At 37.9% G+C, this 15,702-nt stretch overlaps 1 protein-coding gene across 2 annotated transcripts in view; it reads left to right on the plus strand.

Annotated features, from left to right (window-relative positions):
• The first annotated feature begins 208 nt into the window (after positions 1-208).
• Positions 209-15,702, plus strand: part of APC (APC regulator of Wnt signaling pathway) — a 103,158-nt gene continuing 87,664 nt past the window's right edge. Inside the window, exon 1 of one of the 2 annotated variants that reach the window (XM_086771190.1) lies at positions 209-281. The gene's annotated coding sequence lies outside the window, so the exon portion shown is untranslated. Of the gene's footprint in view, positions 282-1,207; positions 1,299-15,702 lie in introns of those variants that run through there. The other variant, XM_086771191.1, reaches the window with a different exon arrangement.

Here is a 15,702-nt window from a genome sequence, read left to right on the forward strand (position 1 = left end):
CGACGCCGCGGCTGAGGTGTGCCTGAGGGAGGCGGCTGCCGGGCAGGGCCTGGGCCCGCGTAGGAGCTGGGGAAGAGGCCGGGGCTGCCCGGGAGCCCGCCGCGAGGATGAGGAGCTGGGTAGACGGGGCAGGGACCGGCCCTCGCCGGTGAGGAGGGGGAGCGTCCGTTCCTGTATGCGCGGCCGCCGGCTGCCCCTTCGCGCCGGCCCAGTGGCTGCAGCGGCAGAGACGTCGGAGGAGTCGCGGCGGCGGTGCCGGGCGGGGAGAGGAAGGCAGACAGGTGAGTGAATGTCCCTCGGCCGGAGCGCCGGCCCCCGAGGACTCTGCCCGCCTCACCAGGCCCTTCGCCCCCACCTTGCTGGGCGGCAGCCGCGGGCGGGTTTGAAGCAGGCGTCCGTCTGGCTAAGGCTTGTGTGCGGTTCGCCCCGAAGGTGCCCGCCCTTGCCCCTCGTCCCCGGCGACCCTGCCGCCTGGGGAGTGCTCGCCGGGCCAGGGCCGAGTCCCCTAGGTACTACCCCCCACGCGGAAGGAGCCTGACCAGGTGGATGTTACTCAAAGCCAGTAGTGACTTCTTTTCCTGTGGTAGTATAATGCGCTTTGACTTCCTGTAGTAGTTTGTTTCTTCAAAATCCGCCTGGAAGTGTTCAGATATTCAATAGCTAAAATACCACTGGAATATGAAGGCAATAGGGTCAAGGTCCAGCGATTAGATCTTAGGAAGAGCTCAGCTGCTGTTTTCTCTGAAAATATACTTAAAGTTCTTGACCTGCAAAAGCCTTCCTCTAACTGTTAGATGTATTAGCAGGGCTTGTTTTTTCTGTCCTGTGTCCTGTCTGTTGTAATGAGAAGTGCATTTGTTCAGGTGTCTGTGATTGCAGCCTCAGTTTGTGATGTCATTCTAGCCTCAGTGGCCATTCATAGCTTCAGAAGTAAGTGCATGTAAAGTAAAAAAGTTCAGTTTTTTGTAAATGTTAGTTTCATTGTGTGACTGCCGAGTAATGGAGAAATGGAGATGCAAGTGTGCTAAACTATATAACTGACTTGTTTGTTGTTGCCTCGCCTCCCCCTCATAAAAATAATAAACCGTATGATGGTAATGACCAGTAAAACTGAGAAGACAAGCCTTTTGGTGAAGCTGTCATAGAAAGTTTTAACTTCCTGAAATAGAAGGTTCAGCAGGAAATGTTTTCATGCACTTGCTTCTACCAACTACTGATTGATCAAGAGGAGACTTTTCTGTGTACCCGTGGAAAAACAGATTTGAAAGCTTTGCTTCAGGAGTAGCGCTAACATTTTGGTAAGTTAAAGCTACGGCAAGAGTTAGGTAAGATTAGGTCAATAACTGAAATGTAGAGAAACTGAACCTTTTTCCTATTCAAGTGCTGTAATCTTATATTTTTAAACTGCATGCCACATGGGTTCATCCAATCCTAAGCACTCAAGAAATATTAGTCTTAAAGTGAATGTCATGATGTCATTGTTATGCTTCAACTTCCTTCATGTGTTTTTTTTTTCCTGTAGTTAGAGCAAAGGCTGTTTCTAAAATAGTTCTACCCAGTGCAAAAGACCTTGCAAGTACTTGCTCTCCTTGGATGTTTTAGGTTTTAAAAAAAAAAAAATTTGGTAAAAGGTATTTATACTTAGTGGTATACAGGAAAAAAACCTCAAAACTGGAAACTCAAATGGTAATGTAGTTGATTAAATATTTTTTATTTCTAAATAGTGCAATAGGAGACACTATTGAGCATAAGAACATGTCTTACCATGTGTCTTATTTCCATGCAAATAAATGTTGAAGTGTGTCAAGTTTTGAGGCCTAGGTGTCTGTTACACAAAATGTGCATCAAGTATCTAATATCACGACTATGGTTTCTTTAGAATGTACAGTGAATACCATCAGCAATGTGCTGTGCCACTGTAGACGGAAAGTTTCTGGATATTCTGGGTTTTTTTTCTGCATTTGTGGTAAACTAATAGCTGTTGGCCTCAACAAACATCTGCATTTTGTATTCACAGTACCTTGTGTATGCTTTAAAAAATAAGTATGTATTTGTGTGTCTATATATTTACTTTCAATAAGGACTTCTAGATTATTTCTAGAATCTTCTTATATGTAGATAATCTGTAGAGTAAGGGAGTTATAGCTCTTTATGATTGTATTTAAAACTTAATAGCATAGTTAATGATAAAATGTCCTCTATCCTGTAATTACTAAGAATGAAGATTTTGATTTGGCTAACTTTATTTTGGCTAGCCTCTGAAAATTCTTTATTTGAGTAAAAGCAAAATAGTTTTTTTTAAGTTAGGGAAAAGTTAACTTTTCTTGTATTCCATCAGCTCAGTAACAATAAAATACAATTATTCATACAAGTATTATTTATATGCTTTTGGAAATACTTTATTGTAGCAAGTTGTTCTGAAATATCATGAGTGAGAAGTGAAAGCACAGCAGTGATCTAGGATAGCGTGCATCTTATTTCCACTTTCAAACTGTGCCGTAGAAGTTGTTTCATAGCATTATGTGGTAGAAATCCTTTAATTCTGTGATCTTTGTCTGAAAGTCCGTACAAGAGTAGTTTGTTTGGGGTTTTTTTTTTCCTGTCGTGCCTGATATATTCTCCTTTGTGTTGTCTTGATTTAATTTGGACAGTAGGAAGCAATGCATCTTTTTCTTTTCTCTGTATTAAGTTACCATGTTTTCACAGTATGATTTTAAGTAACTGGTTGGATAGTGATGGAATAAGTAATGGTTTAATGGACTGAAATTATGTAAGTAACCACCCTGGCAAATAAAACATACACTGCTAACTTTTAATGTTTTAATGTGAGTATTAATATTCTGAATGTTAAAAGAAAAAAAGTGTATCAAGATTATTTTATGAGCTTAGCTTTCTATGATGTCTACATTGTAAGTTTAGAAACGCAGTATGACTGTACTAAATGAATGTGTATGGACTCAGCTGGGAAGTGGTAACCCAGTAGTGGTAATTGATGTTTAAATGTATCTTCTAGTTTGCTATTCAAGTTCATATTCTTTTCATCATGCATTTATTACCAGTGTTATCAAAGTAAAACCACTTTTGGTGTATAGTCTGAGCTTTGACTCCTCCAGATTCACATACCCAACTTCTAATGTGTCCATAATTAATACCCTGCCCCATTGTTGGGATTTTGATCCTAATTAACTTGAAATATGACAACAAGTATGACTTTGTTAAAATCGTGTTAAAATAACTAGTGATAGTGATTTCAAGGGCAAGTCATGCTATGCTGTGGTAGGACTTGGGTTGTTGGGTGACCGCCATTCAGTTTTAGTTGAAAGTTTGCATCTTATTGCATCCGTTGTAGCTGGACGATGAAGTTACTAGGCAGTAAACATTTGCTCAAAATCTTGGAATGGGGATGGTATGTTTCAGTGACGGTTACGGGAGAGGAAAGTAGTTGGCAAAAAGGTTAAAAGGAATAATACTTATTTGGTTTTGTTATCTCCACATGCTACTATAACAGTGCCTTGGATACTGCTTGCTGGTCATGGTGTCAAGGCTAGTATATGCTAATTTGAATTGACTGGCAAAATTAGTTGTGTTCTGTGAGTATGTTCATTTGTGGCTTTATTAGAGGGTGATTGCTTTAATGTTAGTCATCACTAGTGGAAATGAGAAGTTTTTAAAACATGACCACTTTTTGAAATCAGAGAGAATTTGTTTTGCCGTTACTTCCATGTGGATTTTCGGAAGGTGAGAAATAAAATTCAGTAGACAAGCATATCGTTCAAATTAGTAAATACAGTTGCATTAGAGCACAAGTAGTTTGATTTCCCTATGGAAATGGTAAACTAAAGCATTGAAGTTTGAGGATGAATAGCATTTCATAAGCGTGGTGTTATTCTTCAGGGTGCATTTTAACCATAAATTGATAGAATATTAATCTCTAATGAAGAAGACACCTTACTCATGCAGACTTTGTAGTTCAAAATAAAAATAATTTAGGCATGTGTAAACTAGTATACTGATGCCTCTCTTAATGCTGTGATTTTTTGAAGATACGAACTTTTTGGTTTTGTCCTGTAATAGAGCTTTGGCGGCACAGTAGGGCATCACTTAAAGCTTAGCTTTTCACGTGCAGGTTTTTTTCTGGAAATCAGATAGCAATAAAAAACTTTATTTGTGCAGTTGATGGTATGAGTGTTGGTTGCTTTCAATAGATTCTGAAAGTGCTGAGTGTCACAAAACTGAATTTGGCTGTTAGAAGATTGGCTTTTTTTGTAGTAACTGGCATGTGGAGGGAACTGGAAGGAAACTAGGACTTCTCATTGTTGTGTGACAAGGGTGCAAAGAAATGATGAAAGCATAAATTGTGTGAGTTGGCTCTCCTTTTGTTAATGGAGAAAAGTTCTCAGGATCACATGAGCTTTTTCTCCTCTCTGAAACCCCTGCTATGGAGATCCCACATTGCTGCTGTTCTTCCATTTAAAGGCCTTCAGCTAAGATCTCTTTAGAACTAAGCAAAAATTTTTATTACATAATAGTGTTAAAAATTCCAATTTAACACACGAATTTTATTGAGAAATTTAGTTATGTTACACAAAGATGCCTACATTGTCTCATTGTTCTTTCACTTTAAGCTAAATGAGCCATATATTGAGTTTTATGATTTGTTTGTGCTTTGCTGCTATTTTTTTCAGTAAGATTTCCACTTTTATAGATATACTCTAAATTGAAATGCAGGTGATCAGTGAAAAGCATTTCCTCAAGCCACCCTGGCCTGTTTTGTTACAGGCTCTACTGGAGTTTGCATATAGGCAGTATGTTGACTTCTGCCTAATAAAATGCCTGAGTGAGCATGTCAAGATAGAATTTACAGCTGTCACTGTATATGCTGAAGTGGATTCCTGCTCCTTGTTTTGGTTTGTCTCCTGATTTGTGATCTGTTCGGTTGTGATATTTGGATTTGTGATTTGGGGTTTTTCTTTGTTATACAGCGTGTTTTTCTTAACTGATTTTTGGGAATATGGAAAGGTAAGTATTTGTGTGAATAAAAATATTATGTAGATTGAGTTGTCATTATATAAACAAGAAGTGAGCTTCAAACATGGTGGCAGAAATCCGAAGTAGTGTAATATTCAAAGTATCCCTGTAGCTTTAGTGGAAATTACCCATCACATTTTTTTTTGCAAGATATTTTTTGGGCAAATGTCCTGTGAACATCTTTGGTCGCAAACTTTATATTTGGGTGTATGCAGCAGAACAAATCTGAATCCATGTTGCTACTTGTTTTATCCTTGGAGAAAGAGAGTAATCTTCAGAGCGATAGAAGCAAAGTGTTACTACATCAGAATTGTTACAAGGAGTTTTTCCAACCTAGTAGTTTTATGTAATGTGGCTTTGTATTGTAATTATTTACTAGAAATTGAGGGGTGTTAACAAGAACAAAGAAATATGGTGTGTAGTGTGCAGAGATTTATGTTATTGTTAAGAGTGTTTCTTTGTTTGGGTTTTTGTAATTAGTAGTTTTTCATGACTAGTCTTTGTAATAAGTTTGTGGCCTTCTCTGCTTTGATGGAGTTGATGGAGTTCTTTCTTTTCTACAATTCAATCATTATAATGATGGTTCTCCTATTTGTAATAGGTAGCTATTACTGCACTGTGGGTGTAAAGCTCTGGCTTACAATGTCTTATCTTGCGGCTGATCTCTGTTCTCAGAAATTACTGATTTGCCAAGCTTCTGGAGTTTTATGTGAGTAATATTGCTTTTCATGCCAGTTGTGCTTCGATTTGGAGGAGAATGTAAGAAAAGGTGTTGATGGTAGAAGAGTAGTTTTAAGAGAAACAGAGGAGTGTGCTGCAGAGCAAGTTAAAATTTCGGTGAGTATATAGCTGTACCTGTATTTCAGTGATTTTGTTTGGGGGGAGGAGCAGGGGAAAGTTTAGTTATTCCTTGAAGCATAGACCAGAAGATCAAACTTCCACAATCTATTAAGAAGCAGTAGTATATGATTTTATAAGTGATATATGCTATTCATATGTGTTGAAATGGCTCTTTTCATAGGTATGTGGGTCCCTTGGTAAGGAATAGGATAGTCTTTTTCAATAGATCATATGTAATATTTTTTACATACAAACTACTTGTATGCTAAGCATACATTCTAGGAAGTCCTGCTGTCTAGTTAACGTTTATGTACCTATCTTTGGGTACGTTTGAGACCATATGAAGGATGTAATGAGAAATGAATTTACAATGTTGATACCTAGTGGCATTGGAATTTAGTAGTTTGGGGGTTAAACTCTCAGTTCCTTTTTTTTTTTTTAGAACTGTTATTTCAGATATAGTAACAGTACTGTCCTGGAATGTAGTAACTCTAGGAATTAAGTTTTCATGAGTCTGTGGTGTAAGAATTTGGGTGGATATGTTCATGTTCTACAAGAAGCAGTCATGCTATTTGTTATCCTAATAGATGCTTTAATGATCAAGGCTTTTGCTGATACTGTGATAAAACAACAGATTTTGTTTTTATTTGAATGATAACAGAAGCATTGAAACATTCAGTTATCATTAATAGTTTAAACATTTAAAATGTTTCTAGATGTACAAAAAAAATTCTAGAGTAAGAAATGCCTGATTTATTTCATTTATTTTAATAATGCAATCCATTCCCTGCTGGCTTGAACTATCTGAAAAAACGATGTTAGAAAGTGCAAGTTGTAGTTTTGGGTTTGGTTTTTTTTTTTTTACCTGCAGCACTGTTAATTGTCACTTCAATCAGCAACAGTTACTCCATTACTTTGTGTATGTGTAACATGCTTTGGAATAGGCTAAGATTCATCAAACTGTGAAACAAGACATTCCTTTTGAAAATGGAGCAAAATAGTTTGATTGAACAAGTTAGTAAGATTATGAAGTTGTACTTCGTGTGTGTACAGAATCTGAATAAAAACACTGAGTTCCTCAGCTGTTCCTCTTGGTCATAGTAATACTGTCTTTATAGATCTAAATTCAGATGTCAGTCTTGCAAAGAACTTCCACTTCACCTTATGTTGCTGAGTAGTAGTATTGCTATTGTCTGTTTATCTTGGTTTATGCTGTTCAGATTAAGTAGCTTTTTTCTGTGGTTATGTGTTTTCAAAACACCATCCTAATATCAGATGTGTTTTGAAAATATAACTGAAAATATTTTTTCTTGTTAGTCATATTGGTCTTGATGGTTGATCATGTTGATCTTTACTATTCAGTAAAAATTAAATGTAGATTAGTTAAACTCTGGAATTCTGGAAGCTTGTTCTTAAGGTCTCCAATTAAGTATGCCTTCATTTGTGAACTTTTTTTTGTGCAATTAAATGCTGACTTATAGTTCCTAAAGCTTTGAAGTATTTTGAGAAGTTTTAATGCTTTGTAAAGGCCTAAGGAAGTGGGTGACCTTCTCACAGCTCTTAAGTATTTAGTAAAAGATACCTTTCCAGTAGTTGATCTAGAGCCTGATTCGAAATTTTAATGTCATGTTGCAACTTGCTTATTTTGGTGAAAATGCTGGCTATTTATCATTTTGCTGTTCAGCGAAAGCTTCAGATAGATAGGTGGGCATCTCATTTTCATGACAAAGAGAAGTTAGCTTCCATTCTGAAAGAAAAGCTTAATGTTATCAGTCCTGCTGCAGTCCTCTTCTAGTAACCATAATGCTTCCACTGAGGAAGAAGCATCTCTTTTCCTCCTGTTTAGGAGTTCTTCGAATAGAAGATTTCAATTTATGAGTACAGAGTGTAAGTCATAAAGAACTAAGTGGCTGTGGTTCTTCTGCTATAGTAGAAGAGATACAAGACCAAAGTTGTTTTGAATCTAGAACTTCTCTTTTTTTGTTTGGATTTTTTTTTTTTTTGGTGGGTTTTGTTTTGTTTGTTGTTTTTTTTAGTATTTAGCTATGTTTTTTTTAGTCTAGGGGGCAAGGAGGAGGGAAGATTTAGCTATTTGAATTAGTTATTCTACAAAGGAAACACTGTACATGCCTTGAATAATAGGGTTTCTGGAGCTAAATGCTTGCCTTGTCTCACCGAGATTGTTTGCAACTTCTCTATTTTCTGCTCAGAAGGATCTACATTCAAAATGTCTATTCTTTCTAAGCTGTTTCCCACAGAACTTGTGATCCAAGGGCTCCTGTAAAGTCTCCTTGATTACTCTGTATTAGTCATTAAAGGCTTGGATGTGAAATGAAGTTTGTATAAAACTGTTGGCTGTCAGCAGGTGCAATACACCAGGATCTAGACCAACAACAACATCAAAAAAATTTACTTGTTTACTTACTTTTGGCATCAAAAGCCTCCTTGTCAGCAGTTTTGGAGTAAAAGCTTTGGTGACAGTAACCTTGATGCTATAATTGGCACCTGTCGCTGCCAAGAAGACAGCTTCAGCAGGCAACACTGAGAGACATGAGATTCCGAGGTTAGCAGAACTTAATGTATGACCATATTCCTTCCACATTGTTGCTTTTTAACACAAAGCTAATTTGATTTTTTTGTAACACGGTGTAACGAAGATTTTGTTTACAGACTTTATCAATACCAGGATTAAGCACAACTCTGAATACTTCCCAGTTCCTTTATGTATCTATTTCTTTAATCTTTCTTGGTGCTAGTTTTCCTCCTGCCCTCTGTTTCAGCAGAATGACTGTGTTGGGATTTTGTTCCCTGGTATTCCAATTGTTCAACTGCAAGCCTCTCATTGTATAGGGCTCTAATTTTAGCCCAGTGTAGTGGTGTGGTGAGTCAAACTTCTGTAAAATTTGTATTTCCTCAAGAGCAGGAAGAAGAAACCCACAGAGTTTCTGCCATTTGCTCTAGCATTTTTCTACATTTTGTATTTTGTTGTTATGTCAGTGGAAACTACAGTTCAAAATTAGAAATACTAGTGGAAAAAGGACATTAGCTGATAAGATTTTTCTTCTTTGATTCCAAATGTACCTTATTTGCTTATATGTATTGTTAAGTATGTTAATGACTTTTTAAAAGTTCTGTATACTCTATATGATTCAGAGTGGAAATGCAAATATAGAATAGTGGTACTTAATTCACATGTTTAAGTCTCTAAATATGATTCAGAATGAGATCAGGAAAGGTTTAAGATCAGGATGCAGCTTGGAAGCAATTCAACAGTTTTAATTCGATCAGATCTTTTTTTTTTTTTTTTTTCTTTCACTTGGGTGTTGTTGTGAGCTGCAAGGAAGCACGGAGTATGCGATTCATACACGAATGTGGTTATTATATTTTTGTCTTACAATATCCTTGCTAGTTTAACACGTGTGTACTGTAAGTCTACGTTCGTGCATTCAGTTACTCTCTCCACTGTTGCGTTAATGAATGCTGGTGGAATCAAGTAGCCAGAATATTATGAGACTTCTTGTTAGTTAAGACAAGACTAATGGGATGTTTGAATTGGCATGGAATTAGGTCTCTGACAAAAGTTTTAGATGCCAGTCCAAGTGATGGCTTGCTAATTAAATGTCTAAATGTCATTGTTAGGACCTTGAGAACTAGACTTGATTCGTAAAGCTTTCTCCAAAAAATGTTTCAAGTGGTGGAAGCTGAAAAGAATGAATTGAATGGAGAAAGAGAGCTTGTATTCCTCTAAAACCAGTGGATTTGTGTATTGCTTTTTTTGCATGAAAAAGTAGTTGTCTGTACACGACTGTCTTTGTACTGTTCCAAATCTCTCTCTCAATTTTACTTGTAAGATGTCCAGGTCTCTTTCTGTACAAGTGAAATAGTGCCTTGAATGATGTAAAGGTACAGAAGAGTCCATGTGACAGTCCTAGTATGCATGCAGCAAGGAAGATCTCAAACTAGTTGTAATGACAAAGCCGGGTTGTAATGCACTGTTTTGTATTTTAGAAGTCTCTGGTTTTTAGAATGTTTTAACTTGTTCGGAGAATAACGGGAAAACATGTACCTTCAACATACTGGGGTTACCATGGCTGAGTTTTTTACATTTACTTTCTACCGATATATTAATTCTAGCCTTTAAACTCCACTGCTGTGAATATAGATAGTGAATGAATGTACAAATTTGTTACTTCCTCAATCAGTATTTATTGCTTGGAAATTTTCTGACTTGTGACTTCTAAGTGATGGAGTTCTTTACAAAGCCAAATGATTGTTCTTGTGGGCAGAACCTAGTTCACTGTTTGAAGGAAGATTGTCTATTTTGTTAAATCCATGTTCTTTTAAGTTTATTGCACCATTTGTAAACATGGACGGATAATGCTTTTCATCATTCTTGCCTCTGTTCTGCATTTCCCAAGTTGTTATGTGATTGTATTGCAGGAGTCTCCAGAAGCCCTGTGAGCATCAAAATTGCTTTGCGTTAGGCAAACCTCAAATCTGTAAGAAGACACGATTCCTGTGTTGAAGCGGTTGCACTGCTCATAGCTAGTGGTATAGAATGTTACCAGGCATCTGAACTGGGGAATAAGGTTTCTCGAAGCTCATTGCTGGCACTTCCCAGCATTTTCTCTTTGGGAAAGGAAAAGTAATAAACAGTAAATAAAATAACATCAGAAGGTATTAGCCAGGTGTAGACTAGAAAGCCCTTGCTTTCGTAGCTCACTTGCTTTCAGTGAAGTCATGCTATACAGCCTTCCATGGAAGTGTTTGGGCTTGGAGTGGCCATGCTCTATCACATGACTGAAGCACAGGTGTGCCCTTTGGTATGGTGAGTGGACATTTAGGCCCACAAGAACAGTGCCAGTCAAGTCACTCATCCAGATGACTTTGGCCACAAACATGTTTGATTACATGATGAATTGTTACCATGACATGAATATTTCATGAAATTTCCAAGTGATAAGACATGTCTGGTCACAAGATAGGGCAAAGAATTCAGGGAAAGCAGGAAAATGAGGAAATCAGACTGGGTAACAATCCATAATCTTAAATAAGAAAATTTCAATTACTGCCTAACTGGCAGTTTCTGGAGAAGGGTTTTTGTTTTCCCTGCACGTGACAGAAGGGATTTTGCCAATGATGTGGGACCTCTCCTATTGTTTCTTTCTTATCAAAACAAATAATACCTACTGTGAAGATTACAGTCTTTCTCTTGCCACTTGGGGTAATTAGCTTCCAAAATTAACCCCTTCAGTCTTGTGGGAAATGCTTAAAAATTCTTGGTATGTCAGCTTACCTTGATTTGCAGACACTGTTTGTCTGCAAGACTACTTTATTTGGAATTTTTGTTTGTGTAGAAACAATGTCTCATGTTTCCCAGAGTTTACTTAGGATCATTCAGTGCCAAGCAAACTTTAAACTTGAGTGATTTGAGTTTTAATGTTAAAATAATACAAATTATTTGTAGTAAGAGATTCAGTCCTTGATTAAAAACATAAACAGTTATAAAAGAGTAATGGATCAATAGAATGCAAATCCATGTTGAGAAGGAAGAACTGTATCAAATTTGGTTTTCCGTAAATCTCAGCTAGATAGGGCTGGTGTTCTAGCTGACTTACCTTGGGGGTCTTTGAAAATAGAGCTTTCATTTAAGATTGAAGTGTTGGGGTTATGTGTTAAGAGGAAGAAAAAAAAAAGCGAAGTCTCCTTCCAGTACACTTAGTGATGGAGAGCTTTTCTAAATATGGTTGTGATTATTTAAAATTTTCCTTTCCTATGTCCATAGGAATTGGAGCCTGAGGTGCAAAATATATCTGTAATTGCTAAGATTACTCTCAGTGGTAGTTTTTTAAATTGTACCTCTACTGTGAGTGTTTCAAGAAATTTGCAATGTTATATGCTTCAATTGTGCAATTGTATCGTACGATTCTAAGATTTAATGCATGTAACTTGGGTATTTTGTCTAAGTTGAGTAGCTGGTGGCCCTGGATCCAACCTGGGGAAGAGAAGCTGGCACTCAAATATGTACTCTATGTAGATGAAGGAATTTAAACACACTCCTGGCTTCTTAGTTTTTGACAAACTTCAGTGCATTTTTCTGTTCTGTTACTCCACTGATGCTTTATTTGTTCTGGGCGTGGCTATCAGCCCTTTTCTTGTTCAAATGCTTTTTCACAGTAGTTTCCTGAAGTACGTTGGGTAGTGGTAAATTTCTAGTACTAGTTGTCTCAGATGCTGGTTTTGCAACTTTGGAGTTGCATGTTGATTTCCAAGATGAAGAATGGCCCAAAGAAAGACCAGCTTTGTGTGACTCCTAAAAGTGTGGATCGTAAAGCACTGTTGCTACATATATAGAGCTTTGTGCTAGAAGCAGCTTGCCTAGAGTGCAATGAATATTTCGAGTTTGCATTCCTTTTCTACTGAGCGAGTAGATCAGTTTCAAAAAATATTCATGCTGCTTGAATACTGGACAGGGTGGTCCATACTTGGATTTTCATCCTTTTCAGCTCACTGAATAGTCAGTACCTTCGATATTGGGAGAAAATACCCTGAGATATTATAGACTCCTCAGATTTTTATAGAAACAGTCCCCACCCCAATGGAAGCAAAACATCTTTTTTTCAACCTCACTAGTGTTACAGGAATTAACATTTGAAGATGTCATTCATTCAAAACCCCAAAAGAAAATCATAACTCCTAGCATTCACCCCACCAACACCCATATTTTGCAATGAGGCTGTGGATTTTTAGTTTTCAGTAAACCCACTAAACTGTGTGCCAAAGGAGGAGCAAAAAAAAATTTTAGTATGCCAAGGATGCCTAGAGGCTTGTGTAACAGCAAATTCCCTGAGGGACTGAGACCCAAATCATCCACTGAAGCATTTTTATGATGAATAAATAAGCTGAAGAGAGCAGGAACATTTCCAAAACAGAAGTTAACCCAAAAATCAGACATGAATTGTTATGCTTGATGATGAAGACGGCTGTGAGTAGGAAAACTGCATGCTGGCCAGGTGTTTTGGGGGGGAATTGTGCTATCTGGGAGCACCAGTCTATTCTGCAGGAGTCCTGCCTCTGACAGCAGCTTACCTCTGCATATATAGAAATCTGTTAATGGTAAGGTTCTGCATTGGTCCTGAGAAAAGAACTGGAGGACTTACTTTCCTAACCTTAACAAGCAATCCACTAGTTCTCACTACTGTGAGTCAGTATTTCTTAAAGAAATATCTTGTCTCACCTTGTGGGCTTAGTTCTTACTGAGCTTTTGTGATTTGATTAACCACACCAGTGTTAGGAAATTCAATTCCAGTTCTTCTCATTTCCAGCTGACAGATGTCTCTAAACTTGTGACAAACTTGGAAATATTTTCAATATACAGTAATAAAAACCAGCCTACTTTTTGCTAAACCCGCTAAGTTGTACTCCTTAAACCATACAGCAAAAATCTTCTGTAACAAACTGAGCCATTTTTTTTGTGGTCCTTTGAACTCCCTAGTAATTACTGTTATGTACTAAAATGTGGAATTTTTTGAGATTTTTAAGGAAGATACATACATCCTGAAGATTCCTTGTCAACACTTTATCTTGTAAAGGACGGCTTTTCTGGATCAATTTGATATGGTTGTCATGTTCTAGCTAAGAGTCTCGGAGGCTCAGGCCTTAATCTAAATGTTTAAAGGATTGTAATTATGGTGAGAGAACTCACAGCCATGATTTAGCGAGATTTTTGTGTTTCTAGACCTTTTCACAGCTTTTCTTAATGCAGTGGGCTTTAAGAAACTTGCCTATAGCTGGAACTTTTTTTTTCTCTTGGCAGACTTGGAGGATGGTGATGGTTAACGTACCATTTTGTAAAAGGTCTTTGCTTACAGGATTCCACAAAAATTGATCTTCCCTCCTTTTCAATATCCTGGTTAAAAACCATGTTGATGACCTTTAGCTAAATAGATTTTTAACTGATTTATTACTACTAAAATGTCAGAATGCTTACAAGAAATCAAGTCTTGCATTAAGAACATCTGGCTCAAACTAAACAAAGGGAAGACTGAAAAGAAGATTGTGACAAAAACCGTAAATATTCCACTGAAGTGATAGAGCTTTCATTTGTCAGAGTGGTGTGGAGTTCTGGGATGCTCCTGAGTTCATTGTAAAGCTTATGTAACTGTGTAGCATCCATTTTTTTAGCAGTGACCTCTGTCAAACACAGTGTAACAAGAAGTTGATTCTGATCATTCATTTACCTGTGCAGTCATGCATTTGTTGTGTACAGATGTGAATACTGCAACTTCTTATGGCTGATGCTCAATATTAAGAAGGAAAATAGAGCTTTGTCTTGTAACTCAAGCCACTATAAGTATTGTAGGTATGTGGTCAGTTTCTTCTACTGGGTCTGACCCTTAATCAGTCTCTTGGATGTCCAGCCCTGGGTAAAAAGGTAGATCAGAGCCAAGAGCTGTGTGACAGTGTCATGGTTTAACCGCAGCCAGCAACAAAGCCCCGCACAGCCGCTCACTCACTCTCTACCAGTGGGATGGGGGAGAGAATCAGAAAAGTGAGAAAACTTGTGGGTTGAGATAAAGACAGTTTAATAGGTAAAGCAAAAGCTGCGTGCACACGTGAAGTAAAGCAAGGAATTAATTCACTGCTTCCCATCAGCAGGCAGGTGTTCAGCCATCTCAAGGAAAGCAGGGCTCCATCGTGCATAATGGTTACTTGGGAAGGCCAATACAGTAACTCTGAACGTCTCTCCCTTCCTCCTTCTTTCCCCAGCTTTGTATGCTGAGCATGATGGCATATGGTATGCAATATCCGTGTGGGTCAGTTGGGGTCAGCTGTCCCAGCTGTGTCACCTCCCAGCTTCTTGTGCACCCCCAGCCTGCTCGCTGGTGGGGTGGCATGAGACACAGAAAGGCTTTGACTCTGCGTAAGCACTGCTCAGCGGTAACTCAAACATCCCTGTGTTATCAACACTGTTTCCAGCACAAATGCAAAACATAGCCCCATACTACCTACTATGAAAAAAAATTAACTCTACACCAGCCAAAACGAGCACAGGCAGCTAAGGACAGAGTATTCTAAGTGTTTTGATGACAAGATAGCTCTAGTGGAGACCAGGCAGATCCAGAGTCTGGCACTCTCCAAGAAACACTATAAGAGTCTTGATTTTTCTCTAAACGTTTAATGTTTTTCTACCCTATGGCCTGGCCTGAATGAGAAAAAGAGAAGTCTGTATTAATCAGCAAAGTCCTTTAGGAAGAGCTTTGTCTCTGAAAAAAATTCCCCAGAGAATCCCTGAGGTATGCTAGACAAGGGCATACAGATGAGGCTCAGATTAAGTGACAACTCAGTCTGTTGATATTTGAATAGAACTATTTCTGATAAAGACTTGTACTCTAAACTAAAGTCCATTAGAAATGGGGCCTAACAACTGTCATGCTTTGGCATAGTATTAACAGGAGGTGGAAAAGAAAGGTAAATAAAAGGAAGGCTGAAAGTATAATATGTAGCTAGTCAGAAAGGAAACAAAACTCAGGGCATGGCTGAAGTAAGAAGTGGTAATTACAGTACACAGATACAGTAAACTACCTAACAAACTGAAGGAGCTGCAGCAGAGGAAACAAATCAATACAATGCCAGGATACTGTGGTATTCTTAATTGGAGGATGAGGAAACTGAGTAACGTGACAGAATTGTGTCAGGTGGGGTTTATTTATTATATAGCTGAGAAAGAGGAATGTTTAAGTGGATGGTGAAGTTTACTGGGTTAGTAGTTTGCTATGCAGACTCTTCTCATTATTGTTGTACTGTTTTTAGAACAAACATGACTAACATCAC

The sequence above is a fragment of the Chlamydotis macqueenii genome, chromosome Z, assembly GCF_036417535.1.
Source record: "Chlamydotis macqueenii isolate bChlMac1 chromosome Z, bChlMac1.mat, whole genome shotgun sequence".
NCBI lineage: Eukaryota > Metazoa > Chordata > Aves > Otidiformes > Otididae > Chlamydotis > Chlamydotis macqueenii.